At 36.2% G+C, this 12,287-nt stretch overlaps 1 protein-coding gene across 1 annotated transcript in view; it reads right to left on the reverse strand.

Moving 5' to 3' along the window:
• Window positions 1–10,616, reverse strand: part of LOC107047916 (forkhead box protein P1) — a 382,431-nt gene extending 371,815 nt beyond the window's left edge. Inside the window, exon 1 of the mRNA XM_015270832.1 lies at window positions 10,583–10,616. The gene's annotated coding sequence lies outside the window, so the exon portion shown is untranslated. The remainder of the gene's footprint in view (window positions 1–10,582) is intronic.
• Between the last annotated feature and the right edge of the window lie 1,671 nt (window positions 10,617–12,287).

A 12,287-nucleotide genomic window follows, 5' to 3' on the forward strand; every position in this document is an offset into this window, starting at 1 on the left:
GGGGGGGGGGGGGGGGGAGGCGTATAATTGTAAAAACTCTCAGGGGCGAAAGAAGGGAGGAAAAAGAGAATATCAATAATAATTGCGATAATAATCACAAAGATCGAATCTTCAAGTGTGATGAAAAATTAAAGTCTGGATTCATAAAAAAAACTCAGGTGGGAGGAGGGGGTATTTAGTTAAACCAATTGGTTAAATTATTCATTTTAATAATACTCATTTAGACTGTTCACTCTTTCAAAAACGGTGTATAATAATGTTATCAGCATTAGATATTGTATTGACTCTGAATGTTTTTAGAACTGTAAGTCTTTAAAGTAGCTCTACCCTTCCGCCGGGCTACGCTGTACCGTTGGATATTTCCAGTTTTTAAATTTTTCTATTAAATTGCATGGAAAAATTTTGAAAAAATTCATAACCAGTCAGTATTATCTAAATTAAATTTCGCAATATATTGATATTTTTTCAAACATTTCCCTCTTATAAATAAATAATGAAACGTATTTGCAAAACGGTGGATTATTTTTTATGAGGTGTCAAAAAAAATCCTGATTTTTTCACATCTAATGAAAAAAAATTCAGATTTTAATCTTTGATTACAATGGAAATGTTGTTTTTCACATAAGACACGGGGTTAAATCCTGATTTTTATACATTCCTTTTTTGAAAAATCAAAACGATAATTAAACTGAGAAAAAAATTATAATTCCGAATCTAATCGAGTTTTCTGCAATTTTTTGCCGTTTTCAATTATCTTTGAATTTACCGTATGTGTAGAGCTACTTTAACTGAAATTGATATAAGTTTGAATACGTTAACTTATTATTTATTTGGTTTTGTATTTTGAAGGTGAATAAACGTATTTGGTAGATAAAAAAAAAGTGGTGACGGCGTAGGACTAGTGATGTTAGGGTCATGGGTTCGAGACCGGCTCGGGGTGATGATTTTAAATTAACAAATTAGAAATTTTCACTGAAAGATGCGTTAGGGCTTGATGATCAGAAGATAATCAATCATAAAAATGATTGAATGAAAATTATGTTTGATTTTTTCAATCATTTAAATCCATAAACATTAGTCACGGTTCACGACTGACAACCTAGTCAGGCCCAGTCTTGGAGGCCAGGCATGGCCCAGCGTTATCAGTTTGGGTCTCAACAAGCCTTGGGCCAGCCTTGGATGCCTATCTTGGCCCATGGCTAGCCAACGTGGGCCGCCCACGGACCAAGCTTGGGCCACTTGTTAATTCCTACCTGGGAGGGGTTATAATGGAATCGATATTCATTTCAAATATAAAATTTTTATCATTTTGCTCCTACGGTTCTCAGGCTGAGTTAGTTCCTTCGTTTACAAGATAATTTATATCCCAGATGAAATTTTCAGGAGTTTGGCTATCCAATGGTGATGTTCATGAACTATTCAATTTATTGTTAAATTTCATTGATTTCATTGATTTTCTGAAGTTGCAATCTTTCACTCATAGCAGAAAAATCGTTTGCTCAACATATCTGAGACACGATTCAATGGAACCGAGTATGCCTGATATATCCATATCGATACTGTAGTAAATTTTAGGTGTCTATACCTTTTTTCACAACATTCGAGATTCGAAAGTTATTTAGTAAAATGTCGGCCGTAAAATAGACATCAAATCGATTATAATTACCACAGTAAATCAGGATTGATACGACCTTGAGCAGCAACTAATCGTCGAATCGAGAACGAGATGAAAATATTCGAGAGGAATGAGCCCAAATAATGCGACCACAAAGAGAGATAATTCCATTGTAGAAAGTGTAATATAAAAATATTCAAATTACCATCAAACTTATTCATTAATATAACCATATAGTCCAAGCGGACACGTCTCGCCTCAATGCAATAAAAAAATATTTCTCGAAGACACTCTGTTCTCAAATCCCGTAAATTATTTTAATTACATATTATACGATTGATATTCCCCCGTTTTTTAAATAATTGAAAAGAAAATATATAAGTAAAAAAAAAATACTCATTGTGATTGAGTTGAAAATAATGGCTGCTCTAACTCGGAATAAATTTGGGTACACACAAAATAAAAAGTAAAAGAAAACTGAAAAACAAGCCACACGTGTTCCCAAGGCAAAGAGAACAAACGGGCTCTATAGTGTCGTCTCGATGCCCTCAATCACAAACTTTGGTGTTTGTGTTGATGTGACTCTTAATTACATTTTTATCGTTTATGAGATTTAAAATATCGGACCGTTCTATTTATTCTTCTGTTGATAATTCCAATTTAAATTACTAAAATACATTCCATTGAAATTCTATCTATTAAATTGAGTGAATGGTATACCCAGAAAAATGATTTATTGGAATCAAACAAAGTTTATTTAAATACTACCAAATAAGGTTTTTTCAAATTAAATAAAAAATTTATTCGAAGTTTTGTTTTTATTAAATGAATTCGAATTGAAGTTTTGAATTTTTTGTTTTTTAATTGTCAAGAAATCGAACACAAAGAATAAACAAGTGGGAACTTGCTCCTGTATTGCATATAGGATAGTGATGTTTGCTAATAAATTATGAATATGCTTCCGAATGGTTATTTTGCTCATCATTTCCCTCTATCATGTATAATTTATTGTTTATTTCATTTTATTTCATTGAATAAGACTGCTTTTCAATTAATTTCGTCAGATTTTCAACTCAGTTGAATGTTATCATCATCATTATTCGTATTATTCCTTCCTTCTATACAACCGATTGTCTTTTTTACAGTTCAATCTCCCCCTTCAGTCCTTCGACAAAATGTTAATTGAAAAATTTTATTTATACAGTAGGGGGCTACGTCCTCTGCTCGCTCCGCTCGCCAACCCAGAGATGATCTCCATGATCCTTATTCTGACCCTTGTGACCCTAATCTGAATCTCGTCGCTCCCATTCTAACCCTCATTAAATCCCTCGTGACCCTTCATTTCGAGCACTTAATTTTGGGGTCTTCATTTCGAGTACCAAATTTCCATTACTAAGTCGATTTGGATTTTTATAATATAGAGAGATATAGAAACCCATATTTTGACCATTGTCACCCTTTCTGACCCTTATGATTTTTATTTAGACCCTTAATCTGACCTTTGTTACCCTTTTTTCGACCCTTAATCTGATCCATATGACCCTTAATCTGACCGTTATGACCCTTATTTGGACCCTTTTATGACCCTTAATCTGACCCTTAATCTAATCGATATGATCCTTATTCTGACCCTTGTGACCCTTATTTGAACCCTTAATCTGACCTTCATGTCCCTCATTATGACCTCATGACCCTTAATCTGATCCTTGTGACCCTTAATCTGATCCTCGTGACCGTTATTCTGACCCCCATGACCATCATTTTGACCCCCATGACCCTTATTTTGACCCTAGTGACCCCTAATGTTGGTATCTTAAAGTCGAGTACCAAATTTTCATCATCAGAAGTTGATTTGGAATTTTATAATATAGAGATCCTTGAATGAATTTGAAACATCATATTTGAGGATACCATCACTCCCGAGTAGAAATCAAATGTCCGAGGGTCGTCCCCCGGACTTTCCAGGGGCGAGTCTCGTTTAGTATACGTGTAGCTAATGGTAGCTAATAAAATGTCGGGGCGCGCGCGTTCACCGATTGTCGCCCTGCCGGTCAGAATTTCTACTAAGGCTGTCAGGGAAATTGAAGAAAAATCAGAAATTTTCAACAATCATCATAAAAATCAAATCAACCATTTTAGCTATCGTAATAATCTTTTGACGCGGACTTCATGACATTAAAGTAAATATTTTAAGCTAATATTCAAAGATATCCTCAAAGATATTTAAATATTAAGCTAATATTCAAATATCTCTGATTTAAAAAAAATACAAAATTTGTGCAAATTTTCAAATAAATCAAAATAACGATTATTGCTTTCGCCTTCATCTTCGAACTAGGTCAAAAGGACATCCAAACCAATTTTTTAAACCACCATTCAATGAATTCAGAACATTTTATTTTTATTTATCGTGGGACAACGATAAATAAAAAAAAAATATTGAATTCCATCCATTCATGAGCAAATAATGGAAGAAAAACGTTGTTACATACGCACACACATACACACACGTGCGGGCGAGGTCTGAAAATTGCATTTTCGGATTTTTTAGATCATACTTGTTCAATGTAGAACGAACAGGCCAATTTCTGGACGGTTAAGGGGAATTCGAGATTCGTGGTAGGATCTAAAATAAAAGAATCACTTAAATGGGGATGTGATGGCTTCCATATCTTCGAAAATGTGTTAATTAGCAGAAGAAAATTATTTGCAGTGAAAATAACAAAATAAAGAGTAATTAAATTACGAAATAGTTGAATGCAGTCGAACCCTCTAATTTCTGGACGACTGGGCCATATTTTTTTGTATTTATTAGACGTCGATCAAGGGAAAAAATAATATTAATATTATTGAAAGGTGAAATAATCAGTGCAATTCTCATTTTATTATATTTATGGAATATTCAATTCAAGTTGAAATCGTCCAACAACTAACCCCCGTCCAGAAATTTACCTGTTTACCCGAACCCAAAAAATCCCAAACTTACATTTGAACAATTACAAAACTTCCATTCGGAAGCAATGAGGATCCAGGACTTCTAAATATCTACACTGTTAGAAATTTTTTGAAATTTCAGGCACAACGCCATCTGAATTTTTGATGTCGTGAGGTTGAATTCAATTTCAACTGACAGGGTTCACTAAACTTCTCATTCATCTTGAATCTTCAAGAAAATTGGGTTTTTGATGTTGAACAATCATTGATTCTTCAATGAAAGCTTGAATTTCTAAACTTATCGTGAAAATTGAACATCACATACAATTCAATTTTCAATAGATTGAGAATTCAGAAAAGTTGTTGAATTTTCAAAATTTTCAAGGTTTTTCAGTGGCGTATGGATCTGAAATTGTGAAATTCAAGAATTACTTAAATATTAAAGAAATTAACTGATTCGTCATTGAAAAAATACACAAAAATTTCATGTAACTTTGTCGTTGTTAAAAATTTTAAGCTTTTTCACTTGAAATTTCAAGAGTAATTTCCTAACAGTGTGGCTGAATAGCCAAAGAATGCTAAGCGACTGTAATTTCCATTTGATATGGTTCGGAATGTAAAAATTATCGTTATCCCTTAGGCGAGCGGTAGAGGCACCACTTCCTCTAAACCGTCCATTGAATTCAATTCTTTTCCTAAACAGACAAAAAAGTTGAAGGAAAATTACCAAAAAAGTCAAGTAATCGTGGAGCAAAACCTCGATTTCCAGTACTTTTGCACCTTAAATAGCAGAAAAAGTGCGAGATTAATGGTGAATTTTACTCCGTTGTCCCGGGAAAATTTACTGAACGTGAGGGTGATTTATTCCGAATCTGTAAAATTCACCCTGGATCCCATCAAAAATTATCTCAGTGAACGTGAATACTTGCTCCAATTTTTCGTATAATTTTTCTGTAACGGAGAATGATTTCTACCGAACCCGTTTGGTAAAAATTCCCTTTCGTCCGTCCCCATGACCTTCAGACGGGTACAAACAAATACACGGAGAGAAATGTTCAGTAAAAATTACGGAACTCACAATTCGCTCACCGATTACGGAATCGACTCAGGAAATTTAAGTGACGGTATCGTAATTTTTCACAGGAGATTCAGATAAAAATTTCGGAACGCTCTGAAAAAATTCCGTGACAGTTCCGTAAAATTTCCTACAACCACATTTCACTCCGGAATTACGGAAAAGATACGTAATTTTTATTGAATATTTCTCTCCGTGCAGTCCCCTGCCGGTGTGGGAAATTTCTCTAAACAGGAGGATAATTTTTGCATCCATAGATGTATTTTTGTACTGAGAAAATCGTAAGATGTCCCCTAAAAACAGTATTTTTTCACTGAATTCCACTTCGCTCCACGATTACCATTCATATAATAAAATTGATCGCGATGTTCGAGGCAATTCCTACCCAACTTTTCTCTCCGCGTAACAATGCAATATCCAAAATCCAAACAAACCTCTGATAAAAAATCTGCGACAGTATTCCCATTACATCAATGCAATAATTACTCGCTTCGCGAGCTCACCTCAGCATCCCCGTACCTTCCATTAAAAAAATCATTACTCAATTTAAATACTCGTTCCCCCGAACTGCCACGATTCTCGCCACGGAAAAAAACCATACAACGAAGTGAGATAAAAAAGAAACTCCTAAAAAAGCCATCCGCCTTGGAGTTGGCATGGAGAGACATGAATAAGCCAAAGGCGTACAGAGGTGTGGTCCTCTCCCGGGCATCGTGCTACGTAGGAAATCGCTCACCGGGAAAGGAAGATGGAGTGCATCGTACCAGGAGGAGAAGCAAGGTGGGGTGGGCATTTTCAAAGACGTGCATCAGGGGAAGAGTAACGCAAAGAGAGCCGCATTTGAGTATACGTTTTAGCGGTGAGGAGGGCGGGAGGAAACGTAGCCAAGACGTGATTAATATAAAAGTGGGTGGAGCTTGTGTGGTCCGGAAGTGGCCGAGAGGGATGCAACGGCGGCGCAGCAGCATTTCGTTGTACACACCATCCGGGCAAGAGCATTCGCGGAATCGTCTACCCCTGCTTGCGCGTTTGCCGCAAGGAGATGCGTCGGAGGAGATGGAAAGATGGCCCAGCGAAAGCTTCTGTCCTTCTTTTTTCCCTTGACAAGAGCAAAATATCCGCAGATCCCGAAACAACTCTCGAACCCCTTGAAAATACCTCGAGATAAATAAACAAATTACACCAAAATATTCATCGTACTTGTTTGTGAATGGTCCCTTCATTTTTTTCGGGGATTTCTCGAGTGTTGGCCGCAGTGGAAAGCCCGGATCATCGTCAGCCCTCGCCCAAGACACCGAAGAGCGTTGCACAACTCGCGGTATTGAGTACAGAAAAACGGGAAGGGGGTGAATAGCTGAGGGTGGCCGAGGTTACCTTCCCCCTCTTTACCACCCACCCCCTCCGGCCCCCTTCCTCACCCACTTCTTTAACGCCCACCAAACAGACTAGTACCGCCTCCGTCTCCGGACCGTTCCACCTACTCTCCTGCATCTAACCCCCCTGGGGTCCTCACAGCATTCTCAGACCAAATCCCTCTCTGTGTACCCTCCGACTCCCTATTTCTTCTCCTCTCTGCCCTTCCCTCACCCGTTACTCCCTGGCAAGGGTGCTTCGTCGACCATGCACTCAAGGAAAAAAACGGGAAATCTTGAGAGAGAAAAAAATATATGCACTTTATGGGCACTTCTGCACTCAGGTAACGCATGGATATCGAGGGAGAAGTGTTATCCTGTATTGATGATTAGGAAAACGTTGTGCTGTGATGATTACGAAAACGTGTTTAAAAATTGACATATCTATGCATTTCGAGAATTATGAAACGTTCGGTTCAAATGAAGAGAATGGACGTCTTTAATTGGAGACTGAGCAGGGAAAATCGCAAGGCATTGTTGCACCCAGAAAAAAAATTTATTTGATTCAAATAAATAAGTTTATTTCAGTAGCGAAGTGGTAAAACGGTATAAGTCAATTTTGACTATTGACCAGTTTTCAATGAATATCTCGGAATCTAAGGGAGATAGCACAATTTTTGTTATTATCTTTTTTGTAGAGCCGATTGAGAACTACAACAAATGTAATTACGAAAATTTCGCCATCTTCCTTAGATTCGTAAATATTCCTCAAAAACTCAACTGGGAGATAACCGTTTTACCACTTCGCTACTGATTTAAATAGTACGAAACAATTTTTTTTTTCAAGTAACGTAAAAAATTTTATTCAAAGTTTTTTTTATATGGAGTACATTCTCCATATGGAATATAATTTCCATATGGAGAATGTTTTTTTATTATTAATAAATCTTTATTTGATCCAAAACAATTCTTTATTTATATCAAATAAACCGTTTTCTTATATTAAGAAAATTTCTTTATGTGAATCAAATAAATTCTTTCTTTGAACTAAATAAATATTTATTTGATACCAAAAATTTATTATTGTTTTGAGTAGGTAATAAAATCGAAAAGGATTGAATGAAAAACATTCAATAATTATTAGGGGCTATACGTACATCACGTAAGACATTTAGGGAAAAGGAGAAATGGAAGAAATTTCTGTTCCACGGTTTCACCATCAGGGAGACGATGGTGAAAGAAGGTCGTATATACGAGAGTGAAAAGTGTAATCAAAAATTGGATCAGAATGATTTTAGAGAGCTCAAATCGTTCCGATTTCATGTTTCCTGGATTGGGTTCATACGACCTTTTTCCACATAGACCACGAATATTGTTGAAACAAATACATGAAAATGTGATTTTCTTAAAATAAGAAAACTGTTCATTAGAACTAAATAAATTGTTTATTTTATTTTAAAAAATCATTTATTTGAAATAAATAAACTTTTTTTCAAATTTGATAAAAATTTTATTTGTAATGAATAGATTGGTCGCTTAACATGAGTAAATCCATACTCTTGAAAGAAGTAAACAAGTTTAATCATTTGCAACAAAAATATTCTTGAAATAAGTAAAAAATTTCAAATAAAGATGTTTATTAAATTCAAAAATATATTTTTGTGGCTGTGTTGTACAGGAGGAAATATTTTCGGACAGATGAGAAGAGGGCAAGGGTCTTGCAAACGTCAGCAAAATAGTGTCTTGGTATTTTTGTTGACGGTTCGTCATTCTGAATATAATTTCCATTAATAATTTAAAAAATCCCAGATGTGTCACCCTAATATGTCTCAATCTCAAGATAATTGAATACTTCCAGAAGGAATTACATCTGACGACGAGAGAGAGTGGGCTACAAAATTTCGATTTTTCCAGATTTATTTATAATTCAGAATCGAAATTACCCTATTTCATCAAAAGTTCACGAGGTTATCAATCTTGTAGGAAAGGTCAGGCATTTATCTATTCACCGATAAATGTTCTACGCATAACTAAAACCCCCACGAAACATATTTGCATTATTTATAAATAATTGCCACAAGGTCAATTCACCCTTGTATATACAAAAACATTTCAGCCCCTTTCCAAACATATAAATTATAAAATTAATTTGGACAAATGTGTTCGTCCACCATTCATTGAACGCGGAGATATGTGATCGTTAAAACGTCACTTCCACGAATATCGGTAGGATCGTGTCTCTTACCCCAAAGACCCCCTCCATCGTCCCTCACCATCCCCACCCCTCCACCCCATCGAGACCCTTTTCTATTGAAATGAAAACACACTCTCCGTGTATTTAATCGATCTCAGAAATTCCTGAGAATAGAAATAGCCATAGCCTTCTCTCCAAAACATCTCCTCTACGATCTTACGCATTAAACAACATCTTACAGTAGTGTAACATGACAACAAAATGTATTTAATACAGAACGAAGACAGTACAGTGCAACTGTGTGAATATAACGTCGTGCAAGTTTTATTACCGTGCAATAATTTCAGATTTAAAATAATAATGCGTGATGAATCAAAAGAAAAATGTACTGACACAGAAGACGGAAGAATTTAACTGTTGTTATCAAGGCTTCTCAAATGTTAATGTGATTCGTTAACTATTAAATAAAGCCGCGTCTATTGTCCCTAAAATTCATCGGTTTGTAAAAAAAAAATTAAAAACGTCAACTGATATTTAAACGAAATTCCATTTGCTAATTCATCTACGATGAACTAAATCGAATGAAAATAACTAACTGAGTGAAGCAAAAGTCTGGTAAAGAGGGCAGGGGGGAGTGCTGAAGGTCGCATTTATGAACGCAGGATGCAGTTGAAATCAGATGCGATTACATCAAGATGCATGAGAGATGAGAACCGAGGGGGTTAAAGAGACCAAGAGAGAGACTGAATCAAATAATAAAAAAACAACCATCGAGCACAAAACTAACCATGACTAAAAAACCAATCAAATGACTCCAATGAAACTGAACTAGTGCTTGTGCATTAATTAAATGTGCATTTGTTTGGGGATGATGATTGATGCATTTTTGGTACATGACGATCAACATTGCTGTACCTGGACGGGTCTCCAGCGTGGCTCCAGCATGCTACGACTCCTGGAATCCTCGGGAAGTGTTGCTCGTTCACCCGTACTTCCAATTTTATTAAAAACTCAAAACTCGAAAAATTGTTGATACTATTTCGACTATTAATTAAATTCAATTCTCAAAGTCTCTCTCTCTCTCTTGCTCTCTTTCTCTTATTCTTTATCCCTTCTCTTCTCCCTTGACCCTTGACTCCCCACCCCCCCACCGCCACCCCCCCACCCCACCCACTGGGTAAGGCCGGCCGCGTGCGCCGGGCCACGTGTTTACGGGGGATGTTATCGATGACGTCACCAACAATTACTTTCTTCTTTTTATTTTTGCAATGCCGATATTCGATGGTTTATTTAACAAACGGCAACCCACAATTTCGCTTCAACTCTGTCTCTCTCTCCCTCTCTCCAGTGAACGATTGTTCTTTTCTTTCTGGTAAATTTGTATTTATGGCGGTTATTGTTCTTTTACGTACAATCGGTTTTGTATATAAAGGGGTGGGAATTGTGTGTTGCCGGGTGCGTATGGCTCGCGCGCCGGTGGCTGCCGTCGCGACTCTGCAGCGCCTCGAATAGCTCAGCCGCGTAAACCTTCGGCTGGCGCGGCCACGCGGCTACTGAGTCGGCGCACTTTGACATTTTGCCACACGATCAACGGACCTAGGCTACGGGGCTCTCTTTCAACTCTTTTACCATCTCTACTCTATTGCCACTTTTTATTGTGTACGGTGCGACAGTGAACAATCAGAGAATTTTAATGTTGAGGGAGTCTTTACACATTGACTTGTGGTGGATTGTAAAAATAAATTGTAATTGGGGGAGGGGGTTAAAAAGTCGAACTTTATCATTGGAATGAGAATTGCAGTGTAATTTCTTGAAATGAGATCGATGAGGTGCAATTATGCAATTATGTCTTCACTTGGAATCGCTCAGGATTGTCAATAGCTGGAGAGTGATAGACTGTTGATAACTGTTGGGACAGTAGTATCATGTATTAATAGGAAGTTTAACCTGGAATTTCAATGGAAAATTGCAAAAATATTTACAGAGCTAATTTGTATGAAATTTCCAGGGATTACCGCCTAAAATTTTCAAGCAATGTCAGGAAAATTCAATTTAATCCAATGTTTAATCCTCATAATCAATGTCAGAATTGTAATCATAATGGTGAGGGAATGAAACATTGAAACTTGACCATTGGAATGAGACTTGCAGCGTAATTCTTGAAATGAGATGGATGAGATGCAATTATGTCTTTATGTACGCGAGTCAATTATGGAATTTTTTCACTTGGAATCGCTCAGAATTGTCAATAGCTGGAGAGTGATAGACAGCAGTATCATATATTAATAGGAAGTTTAACCTGGAATTTTAATGGAAAATTGCAAAAATATTTACACAACTAATTTGTATGGAATTCCCAGAGATTACCGCCTTGAATTTTCCGACCATTTCATGAAAATTCAATTTAATCCAATGTTTAATCCTCATAATCAATGTCAGAATTGTAATCATAATGGTGAGGGGATGAAAAATTTAAACTTGACTATTGGAATGAGACTTGCAGTGTAATTCTTGAAATGAGATGGATGAAGTGCAATTATGTCTTTATGTACGCGAGTCAATTATGGAATTTTTTCACTTGGAATCGCTCAGAATTGTCAATAGCTGGAGAGTGATAGACTGTTGATAATTGTTGGGACAATTATGTACCAATCATGTATTAATAAGAAGTTTAACCTGGAATTTAAATGGAAAATTGCAAAAATATTTACAGAGCTAATTTGTATGAAATTTCCAGAGATTACCGCCTTAAATTTTCAGGCAATGTCATGAAAATTCAATTTAATCCAATGTTTAATCCTCATAATCAATGTCAGAATTGTAATCATAATGGTGAGGGGATGAAAAATTTAAACTTGACCATTGGAATGAGACTTGCAGTGTAATTCTTGAAATGAGATCGATGAGGTGCAATTATGTCTTTATGTACGCGAGTCAATTATGGAATTTTTTCACTTGGAATCGCTCAGAATTGTCAATAGCTGGAGAGTGATAGACTGTTGATAATTGTTGGGACAGTAGTATCATATATTAATAGGAAGTTTAACCTGGAATTTTAATGGAAAATTGCAAAAATATTTACACAACTAATTTGTATGGAATTCCCAGAGATTACCG

The sequence above is a fragment of the Diachasma alloeum genome, unplaced genomic scaffold (assembly GCF_001412515.2).
Source record: "Diachasma alloeum isolate Michigan unplaced genomic scaffold, Dall2.0 Dall_scaffold_78908, whole genome shotgun sequence".
Classification (NCBI taxonomy): Eukaryota; Metazoa; Arthropoda; class Insecta; order Hymenoptera; family Braconidae; genus Diachasma; species Diachasma alloeum.